We start from the raw sequence: 20,059 nt of genomic DNA on the forward strand, positions 1-20,059 counted from the left end.
ATCAATCATGTGAGGTCCAGCTAAAGCAGGCGTTACACAGAAATGTGTAGGCTTGAATGAATCTCTTAGAAAGGAAAAAAATGACTCCTCTTATGAAGGTTGTAAAACAATTATACATCCAATTTAGGCAAAGTATTAGAAAAGAAATAATGCAAGTAATTTCAGAATTCGATAAAACAGAAAATAAATTTCTTATTGAAAAAATTAACAGAGTTGATTATTGGAAAAAAATAGACCCTAGTAAGTCTGGATTTTTTTAAAAAAGATAAAAATACACAAATCACTAATATCTAGAATTGAAAAAGATTTACTACAAATTTTAGAGACTTCAAAAAGTAAACAAGAAAGCATTAATAACATCTTTATATTGATGAATTTGAAAATATGTATAAAAAAGACAAGTTTCTAAAAACAATACAAACATCCAAAGTAGATAAACAATAAGTCTGAGGAATTTTGTGTTTATTAAGGAAATTGAATCAATTATTTAAGAAAATTTTAAAGAAAGAAAACAAGTCTGGCTTCACCAGTGATGCATTCCAAAATTTCAGGGAAGAAATCACAAAAATTTTACTCTTAATATTCCAGAGAAAAGGAAAATTTGGAACACTATCTTTTTTAATTAGTCCAGCATAACTTTTATTCAAAATTTAGCAAAAATGTTAAAAAATGAAAATTATAGATTAATTTCCTAACTAAATAGATTTAATTGATTTAAACATTTTATCTAATCAAATCAAGGAATACTTATAAAAGGAAACTGTGTCATGACTAGGTAGCTTACATTCTGGGAATTCAAGGTTGGTTTAACATTCAATAATCAATCAATAAATTTCACCCTATTAAGAGAAAAACCGGAAAAACCATATGAACATCTTGATAATTACAGAAAATAACTGATGGAATTCAACATAAACTTATTATAATACTAAATGAACCAATTTTAGCAAATAGATACACAATGTCTACCAATAAATGTATAAAAATAGTATATGTGATAATGAGAAATTGAATTATTTCCCCTCAGAGACAACAAGGTGAGTAAGCCCACTATGACTTCCTATGGAAGTCTGAGCCAGTGCAAAAAGTCAAAAGAAATAAATAATACATGAATTAGAAGTAAGGGATTAACTGTCGTTATTGTCAAATGACGTGCTTGTATCTCTAGTTGTTTACAAACTATGAGAATTATTAAGTGAGTTAGTAGGGTTTCTGGATACAAGGTCAATGTTAAAAAATCTATTAAACTGAGTGTGGTGGTATGCAGCTACAGTACCACTGCTTAGGAGGCTGAGGCAGGAGGATCACTTGAGCTGGGAGGTTGAGGTTGCAATGGGCTGTGACTGTGCCACTGCACTCCAGCCTGAGTGACACAGTCAGACCCTGTCTCAAAAAAAAATCAATTAAATTTGCATACGCCAGTCTCAAACATATAACATTATAACTTACAATAGCAGCTAAGCCCATAAATACCTAGAAATATATATACTAAAACATATGAAATATCTTTATATTAAAATATATAAAACATGTTGAGACAAATTATAGAAGACCTAAGTAGAAAAGGGATATACTTTGTGGACTGGAAGTCTAAATATTGTGAAGAAGCCAAATCTCCCAAAATTATCAATATATTTGATAGTAGCCCAATATAAATTACAACAGGTATTTTCATGGCAATTCTAAAATTCACGTGGAAATGCAAAGGTCAAGGATACCCAAGCCATCATGCAGAAGTGCAACAAACCTGGAAGTGTTATACCAGCAAGATCCAAGACATACTGTAAAGCTATAGTAATTAAGACAGTTTGGTTTTGGTACAAGTTTGGGAGGGGCAAATGACCAACAGAACAAAACAGAATCTAGAGACACTTGCTATTGTCTGAATGTTTGTGTCCCTTCAAATTTATGTGTCAAAACCTAATCTCCAAGGCAGCATTATTAAGAGGTGGGTCCTTCAGAATGTGAGGGCAGAACCCTCACGAATGGTATTGGTGCGCTCATGAAAAAGACCTTAAGGAGCTTGTTTGCTCCTTCCATGTGAGGCTATAGTAAAAGGATGTCAGACTGTGGGGAAGAGGGCCCTCACCAGACACCAAATCTGCTGGGGACTTGATCTTGGATTTCCTAGCCTCCAGAAAATGTTAGCAATAACTTTGTTTTATTTATAAGCCATCCACTTATAATATTTTTGTTACAGCAACTTGAATGGACTAAGAAAAATACCTTCATGTGCAATTGTTTGATTTGTAACAATGCAGTGTTCTTAATGTGCTGAATCAATTGGATATTTATCTGGAAAAAAATGAATCTTGACTCCTTCCTCGCACCACATACACAATTTAATTCTAGATGGATTACAGATGTAAACATAAAATATGAAACAATAAATATGATACAAAGGAAAACGTAGTAAATCATCTTTGTGACCTTAGAATAGGCACAATAGACTTATTAAATAGAGCCTGCAAATCACTAACTATAAAAGAAAAAATATTGATAAATTGGACTATATTAAAATTAAGGACTTCTGTCATCAAAAATCACAAGAGTGAATTTATAACCCTCAGAGTAGCAGATATTTGCTATTTCTGATAAAGGGCACAAAACCAGAATATATAGACAGCTCTTTAAAACCAATAACAAAAAGAAGGGACACACAAGAGAAAAATGAACCAAAGATCCTAACAGACGGTTCATAAAAGAGTATTTTCAAATACAAATAAACCTATTAAAATGCTTTTTAATAGCGATTTAACTATTGCTTATCAAGAAAATGGAAATTGAAATGGTAATAGGATGCAACCGCACACCCACCTGCATGAATAGAATGAAAGGTCTGAAAACACCAAATGTTGGTGAGGATGTAGAGCAATCAGAACTTTTATAGACAGTTGATTGAAATACTAATTTCTTGAACAAATATTTGAGAAGGTGTGCTAAAGCTAAACATGTACACCCTGTGACCCAGCCATTGCACAACTTGGTATATGCTCTCTCCTTAACTGCATGCATTATGTTAACAAAAAGATGAGTCCTAAAGTGTTCATAGAAATGCTGTATGTGATCATCTCAAACTGAGACCTATGCAAGTGTTAATTGTAAGAATAAATACATGTGGCAGATTCACACATGGAATAAATATCTATTCAGCAAAGAGAATGACTAAAATCCAACTACATATGTCCTTGCAGATAAATGTTAGAAACATAATGTTGAGCAAAAGAAACCAGACACAGAAAAGAAGTTTTTGTATGATTCTATTGAATTGAAATACAAATCAGACACATTTATCTATGCTGTTAGAAAACCACATAGAAGTTACTGTTGAGGGACATTTAGTGACTGGAATGGGACATGAGACAGACTTCTCTAGTATCAGTGTTTCATAGGGTATCAATATTTTATAGGTGTATTCAGTTTATAAAAAGCCATCAAGCAGAACACTATGGCATGCCCTTTTATATGTGTGTATTATACTTCTATAATATGTTAAATATCAGAGATTAGCTAAAATCCAATTTTACCACTATCCCTAATGATGTCTTCCTTTATCTGGGTATACCATTTCACATAATAATTTATTTTGTGTTTGCATGAGATCTACCTCATTCTTGGATAAGTTAGTTTTTCACATGCTGATGGACGCTCAGTGAGTAAATATGATTCTATTATTTGCCCTTTCAGAAAAGCCTGAACTAAACACCCTTATACACTGTTTTCTGTGTACATTATTTCTGTTTAGCCAAGGTAAATAAGTAGAAGCTGAATTGCTGTATAATACGATATGATTATTTCAATTATGATACATATTGCCAATTTGACCACCCCAGATTTATACTCTCACCAGCAGTATTGAGTACAAGTTTCTTTACACATTCATCAAACTTATCAACCTTTTTTTTTCTTTGTTTGCCATAACATTCTTGTTTTAATCTGAATTTCCATTGGCATGGTGAGGAGCTTTTCATTTGTTTGGCCTTCTAATTTTAAGGGAGAGTCTACACTGCAGTCTTCTACTCCTTATATTTAATCCATAAAAATGATAGAAAAGAACATATAAATGCATAAAGACCTAAGCCAGGAAATGAGAAGACAGCCTCTTCACAGAACAGAGGCTGAAAAATACCAAGTAGAGTTCATTGTCTCCATTCATCTTTCTTCTTCCAGGATGTTGCTCGAGTCTATATTTTAGCACCAATTTAATTCTGCTTACAACTATAGTTGGCTAGTTTTATGTCTATCGACTCCTACTAGTTAGTAAGCAAAACATTAAAAATGTTCTATTACTTTGGAACTAGCAAATATACAATAGAGCTCTGCCTATTTTAGACATTTAGGAAATATGTGTTGAGTAATATAACGTTAAGAATGGGAGAAAATCTTTCAAACTGGATATACTAGTTTTAAAAGTATCTGAATTTACTTACCAAAGCCTATTAATACTTTTATAATCCAAAACTAAATTTATTGTTCTCAGAGAACCATACAAAGCCATGTTATATTGCTTCATAATATTAAAATAATAGTTCACTGAGTGTGTAATCCACAAGACAAAGGAAAAAACACAGTGAGAAAAATATCCCTATTTCCAACAATCTCTGTGAATCAACTTTGCATGAGAAAAAGTTGCTAATACAATTTGAATATTCCATTTGCAATGTTAGCTTATGGCGGAAATACCTGGAGAAATTCCAGAGGACTTCTCCACTGTAGACATTTCCAATAAATATTTTCCTAAAATACAAATCAAACAAAGACACCCCATAGTTGAGATAGGATGAGTCTTTGCACTAAAAAGGAAGAAATATGGTGAGATGACTAATGGATGAAGATATATCTTTGAAAATTATTGTCAAATATTTAAGTTACAGTTTTTGGAGCCCAAATTGTGACCTAAAAATAAATTGTTCCTTTATCAATAACAGTCCATTTACAACCTCACAAAAAATATTGACCTAAAGGACTTATTAACATATCATACAAGAAGTTGTTTATTTTAGAAGTTATTTTAAAAGCATGAAAGGACAGAAAAGGAAGTTTCCAGTCCAAAAAAACATTATATTTTCAGCACCATAATTATTGTCATTTACAGTGCTGTAAAGCTTTAATCCAGGGGAAACTCATCAGTGGAATATGACTCAGTTTGATCTAAAAGTCCTTGAGAGGAGAACTGTCTGCAGATGGTTGCTCATCTGCATCTTGTAATTACAGTATATGTTCGTTCACACTCTAATAAACCTAAAAATATATGAGGACCAATATAGCCAATCTTCTGAATAAGCAATAACTAATGAACAAACATCTGGAAATGGCTACATGACTTATAATTGAGTAGATAATTTCCAGATCAATCAATGAAGTGTTGGCTGTTAATTTCTTAGTGTAAGTACTAGAGTACCACCTAAGCATTTAAAATCACTAGGCCTGTTTGAAACATTTATTTGTGCAAATTATAATATTCTATAATCCTAAATAAGTCTGTATGAAAGTGAACTTTTTGAAGATGGACAACTACATGGTTTGGTGAGTGACTGGAAACACCAATAAAATGCTTCTAGGAAAAACAGTCTGCTTAGTGGGAAAGTAAATAAGTTCTGTTTGCATACGTCCTGTAACTGTAGCTGAGCTACAGACAGGAGCATCCCCAGAAAAAAAGACTCAGGCCAGTCAGGAGTAGCCACAATTTCAAAGACACCTCACTTTCTGTTGCCTTTCTAATTTGGTTACACTCAACATTATTATGGCATTTGTGTAAAATGAATTACTAAACTTATTCACTGGGAATCCTGACAATCTCTAAGCTAATGATTTTCTAAATTGCTGTTTCACTTTTGTGCTCTAAGCTCTTGGTTTCCAGACTCTGCTTCAACCAGAGTAGCTCAGTTTTTACTTGTTTTGTATTTTCAAATGCTATTAGTGCTTTGTTTTTGAGGAGGCATTGTGCTACCACTGGAAAGGGTTTAAAACCTACTCTTTCTTTTTTTTAATTTATTTTAATTTTTTAAAATTATACTTTAAGTTCTAGGGTACATGTGCAGAACATGCAGGTTTGATACATAGGTATAGATGTGCCATGTTGGTGTGCTGCACCCATCAACTCGTCATTTACATTAGGTGTTTCTTCTAATGCTATCCCTCCCTCAGCTCCTCACCCCATGACAGGCCCCGGTGTGTGATGTTCCCCGACCTGTGTCCACGTGTTCTTATTGTTCAATTCCACCTATGAGTGAGAACATGCGGTGTTTGGTTTTCTGTCCTTGTGATAGTTTGCTGAGAATGATGGTTTCCAGCTTCATCCGTGTCCCTGCAAAGGATATGAACTCATCCTTTTTTATGGCTGCATTGTATTCCATGGTGTATATGTGCCACATTTTCTTAATCCAGTCTATTATTGATGGACATTTGGGTTGTAAAACCTACTCTTTCAAGTATTTTTTTATTTTAAAGAAGACAGATCAATTTTTGAAATCAACTGATGAATTATGAATGTGAAAGTTCAGGAAAATAATATGGTACACATGAAAAGTAGATGCTATTTTTTGAAAGATGGTATTTCTGGTTTTCTGATGGATTTTGCACCAGAGACAAACTTTGTAACCTGCAGGAAACATTGAGACAGCTCTCACAGAAAGGAAAGGCAATATGTAGGTTTTTCAAAGAATTAAAAATAAAACTACTATATGATCTAGCAATTCCTCTTCTGAGTATGTACCCAAAGGAAATATCTGAGATATCTGAGCTGCCATGTTCATTGCAGCATTATTCACAACAGCCAAGATATAGAAACAAATGTTTATCAATTAATCAATGCATAAAGTATTATGTGTGTGTGTGTGTGTGTGTGTGTGTGTGTAATGGAATATTATTCAGCTTTAAAAAAGGATATATTGCCATTTGGAACAATATGGATGAGCTTGGAGGATATTATACTATGTGAAATAAGTCACAGAAAGAAAAATATTGCATGATCTCACTTATGTGTGGAATCTTAAAAAAGAAGTTGAGTACATAGAAACAGAGAGTGGACTAGTGGTTGCAAGGGAGGAAGAGGAGAAAGAAATGGTGAGATTTCAGTTTGATGGTACAAACTTGCAGTTATGTAGAATAGGTAAGTCTAGAGATCTAATGTAGAGTGGGAAGATTACAGTTAATAATGTTGTATTTTATATTTAAAATTTACTGAGTAGATTTGAGGTGCACTTCTCTGTCCCACCACCCGACCACACACAATGGTAGCAATGCAAGGTAAATAATATGTTAAGTTGTTTACTTGAGTAATTTTATTATGAAAATGCATATCAAGACATCATGCTGTACAACATAAATGTATATATTACATTAAAAAAGAAAAGCACACAATGAAAATAATAATGAAAACGGCAATAATAGTAATTCTGAACTTAGATATGATTTCCACATTTTTGGTTTTCAAAACTTGAAATATTACCTCTCTAGTTTTTAGATAAAAATGAAAATGAGAAGAAACTGAAGGAGCGAGAGTCCTTTTTAAAAATCCTGTTATGGGTGTTAAGTACTTAATAGGCATTATCTTACTTAATCTTTACAGTAACTTGTTTAACCTTCGTAAAACTAGTAAATACTATTTCTATCCAATTTAATAAATAGAGAAACTTGACCTGAACAACTGGATCCTTCAAAATTTGTGACCAACAATATTTGGGTTCTAAAGTCACTTCTTTCACAGTTTTATTTTTACAAGAAGATGATTCTTGAAAAGGATTAAGAATGTGGCCTTATATAAGTAGACTAGACTTGTCTGGTCTTATGTTCATATTTTTCTTACGAATATGAACAACAACAAAAATTAATTCTGTATATTGTAGCAAATTCAAAACTTCAGTACCTGTTACTTTAGATATACAAACATGATAAAGAAAAATCTTTTCAAACTAACATAGTGGTCAATGTTTATGCTTTTCCTCATGTAGACAGTTCTCATTGCATCATTTATTTTGGAGTAGTGATGATGCAGAAGACAAAACATGCCTTTTCCTTCATGAGCTAGTAAAAGCTCCCAATTCTATACCTTAGGTTTTTAGTTTATTATAAATTTAAATTTGTATATAATATTCACCTATTTTTAATTACCAACCAGTTGCTAAGAAATAAAAATGTTTAGTTTTATTTACAAATAGATAATTTTGTTTCCTTCACTAGATATGGTCATCATTTGGTATTTTACAACAGATTTTTTTCCCTAGTCCTAACTCTGATAAATTTATTTGGATGTTATTTTAAGTAGTTTTTACCTGATAAAAATATTTTAACAGCCTTCATCTAACATTTTGGTCTTGATATTTAAAAATATCATGCTTGGTTTCTGTAGTACACATATTATCCTGGCCATGTGGTGCTGCTTTATAAGTTATTTGCTTTGATTTCATGAAACTGAAATAAATAACTTCTCTTCTAAGTTGTAGTTTATGTAGTGTATTAGAATAGTTATTATTATAAACTGAATTGTATCTCATAAAAATTCATATGGTGAAGCCCTAACCCTCAGTACCTTAGAATGTGACTGTATTTGTACCTTTAGAGAGGTAATTAAGATTAAATGAGGCAAATGTGAGAGTGCACCCCTAATCCAATATGACTGCGTCCTTATAAGAAGATGAAGAGATACCAGGGACATGTGCACATGCACAGAGAATAGGTCACGTGAGGACACAGTGAGAAGGCAGTAATCTGAGGCAGGTGCCTCATGTTGTTTCCAGGTACTTTAAAAAAGTTCATAACATTAAACAATTTCTTTGATTATCAATATAACATTGACATGACATAATATCGTATGGTATCATAAATGCCTTTTCTTTTGAATTAAAAGATATTAAGACTCTACAGGTGAGAGCATTTTTTCTTCTGCCTCATTGTAGAGTAAATACAGCTTCTCTCTTTAGAACCCTTTTGTACCAGTATCAACTGTTGATTTGGTAGTGAGGGACTTCCCTTGATATCTCTCAGATTCTGTTGAAGACAATTTCAGTTGCTAACTCAATCTTATACGTTTGTAACTGAAGCCACCCAAACCACCTCTTCCATCACTAAGCTTTTTCTTTCTACCTTTCTCTCAGGCTGCTTCGGGTGGAATGCATTTATCTTTCCATTGTGTTGTAATTCCTGTTTCCCAGTTATTGCTCATGATGTGCCTGTCAGTTGGTCCCACACATCTCTGCAGCAGAAAGCAGAGTGCCGACACAAGCCATTGCCCTGGCAGTAAGTGTCATTGAGCACTTTTAAGAACAGCCTCGCTGCAGTTGTTCTGACTACAAGGAAAGGCTAATGATGCATTGCCAAGAATTTTTCTTAGAGAAAGCAATTACCTAGCTATAACGGCTTGAACAACAGCAACATGACCTTTGGTTATGACACTCTCTTTATTAATTTTTAATTACTTCTATGCAGATACCCAATAATATTGACAAGATTTTATCTAGTAAATTTGTTTTTGTGCAACCCCTGGGTCGTAGGTAAAAAAAACTGCTGTAGCGAAATTTTAAAGGAGACGCTCATTATATATTTATATTCATCACCATATTTTAATGATAAAGCATTATTTTTACATTAATTTTGCTGACTATTGACTTCTTTTATTTTTGCCTTGGTTCTAACAGACATAAGAAAATTATTATTGTGTAATAATAAAGGACATTAGACTCTTCTGAATACTTCAAAATATTGACAACGATGTCATGTCAATACGAGGATTGGATAAAAAGTCTAATTCATAGCGTTTGATTTCTTATTTTCATTTATTACTAGTACCATTTCTGGTTATCCTTCTTCTAGTCAAATTTATTTACTTCTTTGTACAAAAACATACAATCTACATCTGATTAAAGCACAGAAGCTTAAGCTACTGGAACTTTTGGAGCCGAACATTCTGATATTTGATATATACTGGCCTTCTCACAGGCTACTCTTCCAGGATCAAGTAGACTTTAGCTCATAACATAGAGATTACTTTTATTTTTTTATCATTTAATTTTTGAAAATATATAGCTCAGCTGAATTAAAATATAGCAGGCAACATAGATTGGTGATATGTGTGTGTGTGCCTGCATATACATGCCGAGAGAGAGACAGAGAAAGACACAACACAGAGAGAGGCAAATGTGTCTATCAACTTGTCATTATCTGTGGTGAAATTTTCTTTCATATTAATTGGCAGCATTTATATTGTCACATAATTGACAGTTCCTAATCAGTTTAATGACCTGTTTGTTGACTTACTGTTTCAATTAGGAGGCCATAAATTGCAAACAACAGAGAACTCAACTTTAATTGACTTAAAAAATGAAGAAAATATTTGGTTAAGTGCATGTGTTAATGGACGGGGAAGGCCTCAGGCATGATTTCATGGAGAGGTTTACAGTATCCTGAGAGATCCAGCTCTGTATCTCTCTGTGCATCTTCTTACATTGGTTTATCTTCACGATAACTATATTAAAATGACTGCAGCAGGCCTAAGCTTCATATCTATATAAGACATCATCCAAAGAAAGAGAGCTTAGATGCAATCCTTCAATAATTCTGGGATTCACTGTTATTAAACAAGCTTAGGATGAATATTAAGGTCTGAACCCAATGACTGTGATGAAGGAAATGGGATGTACTGTGTCAAGGTCACATTTCTCACACTTGAAGCTTGGAGGATGCCCAGGTCACATTTTCCGCACCTGAAGCTGAGATGGAACCCAGCTTTCCTGAAAGCACTAGGATCTCTAAATAAAACCATCCTTTTCCTTTCAAAAGGATGAAAGGAAAGTGCATAATAAAGATATAATCAACAAAGATAGATTATAGATGCATTTTAAAAATCTGCATTGCCTGCTGTAACAAAAAAAGTCTGTAGTATTCAAACTGCCATCTTCCATTCTGTAAGGAAGGATTGACATTATTCTAAAAGATATTTTAGCTATTCCTTGTTGGTGTCAGAGAGTGGGTGTCAAAGAGGAGTTCGGCAGGGTAACAGAATGAAGAAAAAGCTGGACAATTTCCCAGCTTTCCTGAGTCAGGTCTTCACTGTATGGCTTCATTAATCTCTTTGAAGTAATTTCTCAGAACATCAGACACACATTCAAATGTTAGTACAAAAATACACTTCAAAGCCAAATGTGAATACTTTTTTATACCATGTATCACTTTGGATTAACAATATCTTTTTGATAAGGTATACCTATTTCTCCAGGATTTAGATAGGCTTAGGAGAGATATTCAAAATATTTAACAACTGCTATTTCATGAACTTCTGGCAATTATAATGTCCCCAGCAAAGCTGAAAGATGTATTGCCAGCTGATGTCACTAGCGTGTGAGTCGTGGTTGAATGACAGCCCTGGTTATGTCCTTCTGTAGGAAATCCTTGAGTTGTTATGGATAAGTCTTAAGGCCTAAAAAAAGTTATTTAAAAAATGCAAATCTAGTGGTGAAAGTGTCTGTCAAATGGTTTGATATTTGTGAGTAGAAGGTCCTCCTTTTGGCATTTTCTAGTTATTCTGGGGCTGCCTGCTTTCACCGTTGGTCTTTATTGTTGGTCCGAACTTGCTGTTCTTTAAATAGATGGTTCTCAAACATATTAGCTTTTTGACCTGTAAGAACAGATAAATTTTCCCATTATAAATTATTCCTTTTACAGTCATAACAATTTTTTGTTTTGTTTCTCATCTGTTGCTTCTATATCAATCACTTTATTTTACCTTTTGGGAGAATGCATTTGCTGAAAGAAAGTCACCATGTCTTTGGTTGCCATCCACCGATTGTTTATCTGTATTTGCAGCCCTGTCAGATTCATAGATGAGTGGTTAAAGGGTCCATACCTGAGATCCACCAAGCCATAAGAGAATGTTGATTTTGTTGGGAAACTCAACAATTCTCGGAGAGGCACTGTTGATAATTTCTGGAAAACAATTGGTGACTACAGCTTTCCAGGCACCCAAAATTTCCTGATGGCATACTCACTGTTTTCAGATTCACCACAGAAGTAAAACCCTACAGTCAGTAAAACCACTCCTTTTGATAGGTCACACAACATTTAGACATATTTCTGTGGTACATCAAGAATAAATCATAACAGCCTATAGAGATCTATTAATATCTTAATCAAATAAACTTTTATCAAAATGATTAGAGCTAGATTATTATTGACTTTAAGTATTACTAGCAAGGGCTTATTAATTGTGGCCGCCCTTAAATTCTGAAAAAAGAAAAAACAGAACGTTAGAAAAAACTGTCTGAAAGATTCTTTCTAAGTGCTAGTCATCTCTTTTTTATTTCTCCTTTTCAGACCAGGCAACACACTACTGCTATGCTTTGAATGTGTCCTCCAAATTTCATGTGTTAGAAACTTAACCCCCCAGTTCACATGTTGATGGCATTTGGAAGTGGGACCTTTGGAACGCAATTAGAATTAGATAAGGTCATCAGGGTGGTGCCCCCATGATGGGACTGGTGGCTTTTCAAAAGAGAAAAAGAGACCTGAGCTGGCATGTACCTGCCCTCTCACCATGCGATGCCCTCTGCCATGTTATGACACAGCAAGAAGGCCCTCACCAGATGCTAGCATCATGGTCTTGGACTTCCTAGCATCCAGAGCTGTGAGCTAAGTAAACTTATTTTCTTTACAAATTACCCAGTTTGCGGTATTCTATTATAGAGACAGAAAAGAGAGTAGGATTATTATTTTAAGTATAGTTAAAAGAGGCACATTTTACTTGTACTTTGAGTAAGTAAACACACACACAAACCTTTTTCCACTGCAAAATCTTATATTTACTTCTGAATTCAGCCCTTATCTCATCTCTGTAATAATTCATAGTCCTTACAACCAGCATAAGTGTTGTCAAAGAAGAGATTACTGAGTTTATCACTTCAATGCTTACTGACAAATTTATATTTGTATTCTAGACATACATATAAAATTTCTTGCATATCAAGCTCAAATGCCCAAAATGGAGTCAAAACTTGGTCCTCTTAACTGTTTCCTGTTTAGTAAATGCCAGCATCTTGTTGCCGTCATCTGTTGCTTTTGACACCTAGGAGTGAAGTCTGACCCTTCACTCTTTCTAATGCCAGCACCCGGACAATCAATTGATAATTTCCTGTCAGTTCCAACTCCTAATGTACCTCAAACCTGCCAACTTTTCATTCCTTACTGCTACTTTCCTGATCTAAGTCACTAAATCTTCTTATATCCACACCTGTCCCCTTCACTCAATTCATTCTCTCCCAGCTGCCATGATATGCATTTTAAAAAACTCAACCCTGGTAAGAACATTTAAAATTTAGTAGCTTTTAGTGATTTCCTATAGCTCTTAGGATTAAAAACAAAACAAAACAAACAAGAAAGCCATTGATCTTGAAATAAGGTTAAGATCAATGGTCCTGTATCATGGGTCCTCAGCACATGAGGTCCTGTATCTTGGATTCTCAACCCTGGCTTCATATTATAAACATCTGGAATTCTTTTAGGGTATTCCCCTTGCCCCAAGGAAGACTGACATCACTTCCTCAGCTTTATTTCTAATGTTCTGGAGAAACAGTCTGGTTGGCTTAACCAGACATACAGGTTAGAGTGGACAGGTAGAGGAATAAATGGGATGGGAGTTCCCAGAATATTATAGAGTGCTTGCAAACAAATCAATAGAAATTCCATAACCCAGCTTGGCAAGTGTTGGGACTAGAGACATTATACAATTACTGCCATGGTTTCCTGTGTGTGTGTGTGTGTGTGTGTGTGTGTGTGTGTGTGTGTGTGTGTGTGTTTGTAGGCAGAGAGAGAGAGAGATCAGAAGGGCAGGAGCTGGGGATGGGAAGGAGGGGGCTTGGATAGATAGAGATTTACTTGAAGAAATGGACTCACATGATTGTGGAGGCTCGGTGAGTCCAAAATCCGATGGAGGAGCTCAACACATTGGATACTCGGGAAACAGTTGCAATTTAGTTCCAAAGTCAGTCCACTGGCAAGCCAAGAAGAGCCAGTGTTGCAGATGAAGTCTAAAGGCAGCCTGCTAAAGAATTTCCTCTTGCTCATGAGAGGTCAGCCTTTTGTTCTATTTGGGTCTTCAGCTGATTGGATGAGGCTCATTCACGTTATGAAGGTCAATGTTCTTTGCTCAAAGTTCAGAAATTTAAGTGTAAATTTAGTTCAAAGACATCCTCATAGAAACATCCAAAAAATATCTGACCAAATATCTGAACACTGTGGCCCAGGCAAGTTGACACATAAAATTAACAGTCATACCCCATTTGTCCTCTTTCCTCCATGTAGCCTTTAAATAGACTGTTATCTGTGAAGGCATATCAAGGTATTTGTACAACTAACACAGATTGATGGAATCAGGACTTGCCTCTTTTAATAAGGGCAACGAATCATTTTCCACCTAGGAAAAGTTGAGAATAGTTTGTATTTGTTCTGAAAGAAACAAATCGTATAATAGATATAATCATTTCCTTGGAATGTTTGCTTTACTATATACAGAGTCACAATCCATCTATCTGTTTTCTGTTGTCAGCATTGCCCTGGGTTCTCAAGGACTTAAATGTACATGTTCATTAAAAGTGAGAATATACTCCAAAAACAATATTATATGACTATTTATTTATTTATTATTGTTGTTGTTGTTGTGTGGAATAGGGCATCATCCATAATGTTTGCTTGGAATGCCATTGGAAAAATAACCTTGCCTAAGCTGCTTTCACTTCCCTTGCATAATATCCAAAATTTAATTAGAATAAAATTGGATACTTGGGTCATATGATATATTATCCTGAAGAATAAAGATACACACGAGAGGAAGCTGTCTTTATTACCTTCATACAGTGAATTTGTGTATTTTTCTATAAAAGCATTTCCAAAGTCATTTTGTTAGAGCACTACTCATTTCAAAAACTCATTCAGTAGGCAAAAAGTTCATTTCATATTTTATGCTACATTGCTTTTTTAAAGAGTCATAATATGCATTAAAGAATATTAATGATTTTGGGAAGTACTCCAGTTTAAAAAATGTTTTATTTATTTTCCAAAAATGCCTCAGACTTGTTTGTCTATAAAGCCACAATTTTATATTACATTATTTAACATACTTGTTGCATATATTAGCAGATCCTGTCTTTAATGATTAATTCATTCAACAATAGCCTTTTTTGAGCTCCTACACAGCTCTAGGCAACGAATTACACTCTGAGACATAAAACTATGAATAACATAGAGTTTCTACTGTGAGAGAACCCACAGTTTGGAATTTTCAGACACATATATGGATAAATTGCAAAACTATGACCTAGATGTTTAAGAGAAGCCCAAACAGTGTGGTATAAGGGTTTGAGTTTACGTATTTGTCTTTTAGGTAAGCATGAGGTTAAAAGAAAAGTATTGTTTCAAAAACTAAACTCTTGCTGTGAGGAATGGAAACAAGAAGAGGTTTTAAAGCAGGATAGGGACAAGATCAATTAAAAATGCTTTCAGGAAGATGATTTGGCAGGAATCTGGTGGAGAGACTGTAGTGAGGAGGGCCTGGTGTGAGAAGGAACACATGGAAAGCTATTGCAATATTTCAGATAAGTGATCCTGAGTTTCTGAACTAAGGCATTTGCAGTGGAATTGAAGACAGGCCAGATTTGAGAGACATTCTGAGAAAGAACTGACAAGAGAAATTGACTTGTTGAATATGGGGAAGGGGGGTAGGAAGAAAGGGTTGTCAAAATATTACTCTAAAAGTTCTACCTTATATTTCTATACGGATGTTAATTCCAATAACTTTGCAGGACAGGGAGGAAGGGACAATGATATATCCTAGAAAAGGAGGTATTGATTTCAGTTTTGAATCCACAGAGTTTGATATTCCCGTAATGAAAAAAGATGGGCATATCCAGTTAGAGATAGAAATATTGATATGAAACTCAAAAAAGATCAGAATTGACAAAATTGATTTGGAGCTCATTAGCCTATAGATAATTAATTCTGGAGTGTGGCATCAAGAACATTAAGAGAGCATACAGAGTGAGGGAGAAACAGAAACAAGACAGGGATCTGGCTAGGACTAACATGTATAGTACAAACTACAGAGGGGGAGCCCTTGAAGGAGACCAAGATAAAGCAATTCAAAAACATGCAAGAGGAACAAGGAGAGAAATGGTATTCTGGATGATAGTGAAAAAAAGACTTTCAAGAAGTGCATTAAAGCATCCCTTAGTGAAGCACAGAGATTGTATTTCCTTTCTCATTTTCTTTTGGAGTCTCTTCTGTTGCTGGTATCCTTAGAAGCTTTTCTTTAGAGATGTTAAATATGCATCAATTTACCAATTGCAAATTGCAAAGCTGCAATTAAGCAATGCACCTTCTTTTTAATAGTTTCACTTCTCTAAATGTAAATATTTAACTATTGGCATTTATTCTGAGTAAAATCTCACATATACTTTTAAGTTAATGTCCTACTCCAATCCAAATTCAATTTTTCTGTCTCAGATAGGCATCACTTTAAAATGGTTCTGCCTCAACTGTTCTGTCGCACATGTTTTACTTGTTCTGGCCCCAGTGACTACTGTCAGGACCCATTGGGGGTAACCTATGACCAACTTCCCAATACAGGACTCCTGCCTCCTACTCTAAGGCTTCCCTTAGATGTAGAGAAGTGAGAGGTCACCATTTCTCTTTGTGTAACTGTAAGTGTTTGGCAGAGGTAGGGGTTTGGATTGATTAATCTCCTTGGGGCACATTGTTGACTAATCCGTGACAGACAGGGAGCCTAAAGATTAATTCTTCTGCTTTCTGACCCCAGGTGGAGTGTGGTGAGAAGCGGTTGCTTTTATGGCCTCTTAGAAAGTGGTCTTCCAAGGTGGAGCAGTCAGTCAACTCAGTCATTCATTCTTGCTCCCTCTGTTGGTTTTTCTCTTTCTTTGCCTTATTCCCCCTCCCTTCCCTCTTGCTGTCTTGGATTGTGCTTTTTAATAAAGGGGCATTGTATAAGTTTTTGCCTTAGGACTTGCATTCCATGGATCCAAACTTAACATCACTCATCAATAACAACAGCATCAACATTTATTAAGAACCCGTTCTTTTCTCACTAGTTTGTAATTTGTTTATACATAATAGGTTATTAGGTGGTTTCTGGGTATGTAATCTGTTCAGCTGACATTTCTTTAGTTTGCTTATGATTGTTGTATAACACATTTTAAAATCATACAGATCATTTCAGTCTACAGAATAGAAACGGGAAGAAAGCTTTCCTCAATCCACTTAGTGTCTCTGGGTAGGCCTGAAAGTAAAACTGAAAAAGTCATAGTAAAGAGAAAAGCATATACACTGATTTATTAAAAGTTTTATGTGACACAAGAACATTTGGAAAGAAAGACTCAAAGACTCAGGGAAAAGCATGTATTTGTATGCTAAGTTTGACGAAAGTCGTGGGACATGGATAGTTATGAAGAAATAGGATTAGAGAAAAAGGGGTATGATTTAATGATAATAAACGGGGTACTCAGCAGGATCTGTTTGTTCACACTTTTTTTTTTTTTTTTTTTGAGACGGAGTCTCACTCTGTCACCCAGGCTGGAGTGCAGTGGCACGATCTCTGCTCACTGCAAGCTCCGCTCCCTGGTTCACGCCATTCTCCTGCCTCAGACTCCCAAGTAGCTGGGACTACAGGCAACTGCCAACATACCTGGCTAATTTTTTGTATATTTAGTAGAGACGGGGTTTCACCACGTTAGCCAGGATGTTCTCGATCTCCTGACCTCGTGATCCACCCGCCTCGGCCTCCCTACGTGCTGGGATTACAGGTGTGAGCCACCGCGCCCAGCTTGTTCAGACTTTTTCTGCATCTCTGTGTGCCATTCCTTCCCCTTGGGTATGGCGCAGGACATCTGTCATATGAGGGTTTTCAGGGGATAAGAGACAGAGGAAGTCAGACAGTGACCTTTTTAGGTTTTATGGCTTGGTCAGGATAGAAGAATTCTAGTTTCTGTGACCCACTTCAGAGGCCCTGGAGAGACACCTTCCTGCTTCTGTGGTTTTCTTATTTTTTTCAGTTTAAAACAGTATTCTAAAATGCCATAATTTAGGGTATTTTGTTCTGAGCCACGAATATTTTCCAAATGTTCTTACTTCATCCCATCATATAGTGTTATCATTGTATTAACATTATCATATTGATTATTTATTAACATGATCAATATATGTGCCATGGTTTGAACGTGTCATCCAAAGTTTATATGTTGGAAACTTAATCCCTGATGCAACAGCGCTGGGAGGTAGATCTAATAGGAGGTGATTGAGTCATTAATCTATTAACATGCTTTGCCGTCACTAATGGATTAATGTTATCTCACGAGTGGGTTAGTTATCAGAAGAGTGGGTTTGTTGACCTCTCTTTCCCATCCACCATCTGCCATGGGAGATGAAGCACATAGGCCCTCACCAAATGCTGATGCCATGGTCTTGGATTTCTCAGCCAAATAAACTTCTATTGTTCATGAATTGCCAAATCTGTGGTATTCTATTATAGCAACACAAAGTGGGCTAAGACAATATGTGACCAATATAATGAGTATATGAATATAATGTGATAAATATATAAAGTGATCAATGGGTAATATTATCATTATATCTGTGTTTCATTCAGCATGGACCTCAAAAGCCATGAACGATGTGACAAAGTCCCTACACTTCTAAAATGAGGTGCTAGAAGTCTTTAAGACATACTCAGAGATTGTGAAATTGGCTCAGTCAACATTATTCCATTAGCCATTTCCAGCTGAATATAAGAAAACAAAGAATTATCTGAGATTAAAAATTCTGTGGTGAGAATTGCTTTCCAAACAGTTGACAGAATATGATATGACCTCCTCTCAACTGCCCATGGGAGGAAGAACAGAAAACCAAATGGAAAAAATTTCAAGATAGTACTCTGGAGCTGTTAATGTGCTTCCACTGGAGCTTGAAGACCACTGAAACAAGGACTTGTATCACACTTGAAAAGTGTAAAGAGGAAGGGCTATGCCTGAGTAGAGTACTGAGGAAGCCTGGGAAAAGGGCTTTCATGTGGAGCAAGCTATGCTTGTTTGGGCAAAGCATTTTGGGTGATGCAGCTGGCTCTGAGCCTTTTCATAAAGGACCCCAAGGATTTTCTTGCATGGAGAGCAGGAGCTGGTACTGGCAAAGGTAGAAAGCCAAGGGCGGAGTCACAGGCAGCTAGCATGTCCCATCTGCAATTGAAGGGTAACATCAGGGAAATCTAAAGTACTCAAAGAAAAAAAAAAAACCTATTCAAAATATTTTCAAAGTGGAAAATCTTCCATCAAAGAGGCTAATGCCTGTAAGGTTCAAGTCCTTTTAATTCTCTGCCACTTTATGAATATGAGGGACCTAGATGTAGGCTCTGGTGCATGCTAGCAGCAGGGCACATTAGAGCCACTCAGGGAGAAATAGGTGGCTCAAAGGGAGGCACTGCCTGAACCAGCACCTGATGGTTGCATCTGGAACACATCTGGGACACAGTTTTATCTGCCCAAAGTTCCAGCTTTGATGAGTAAGATTGTCTTATTATATATGTGACTCCCTCTCCACGAAGACAAATCTAGTCCCATGAGCACTAGGTCAGGGCAGAAGCCAGCTCTCTGCCACCTCATGAACCCAGAACACCTAGCTCCTATTGCCCCATCTGTCATCCACGTGGAGCCATAAACTTTAACAAACCAAGGCTATGGCCTCTTAGCCATTACTAAGGAGAGCAACTCCCTGTGATTTAAAGATGGATTATCCATCTAACCAGTGCTGTCCTCAGTGATTCTACAGTAATTTCTTATCTTTATTTGCCCATAACATTGTACCAGTTTTTTCCCTACCGAAGAAAGGGGGAAATCTACACATTCACTCTCTTGTTAGGCAACTGGGAGGGAAGGGCACCCACTACGTGTGAACTGCAGAGGACCATGGCTCTCTACTTGGCATAACGTGAAGTGACTGAAAAATTTCAAGAGGGGTAATGATAGGATGTGGCAATGAGTAAAGGAGGAATGTGAACATTTCTTTTCTTGAAACT

This window comes from Pan troglodytes, chromosome 13 (assembly GCF_028858775.2).
Source record: "Pan troglodytes isolate AG18354 chromosome 13, NHGRI_mPanTro3-v2.0_pri, whole genome shotgun sequence".
In the NCBI taxonomy this organism is placed as follows: Eukaryota; Metazoa; Chordata; class Mammalia; order Primates; family Hominidae; genus Pan; species Pan troglodytes.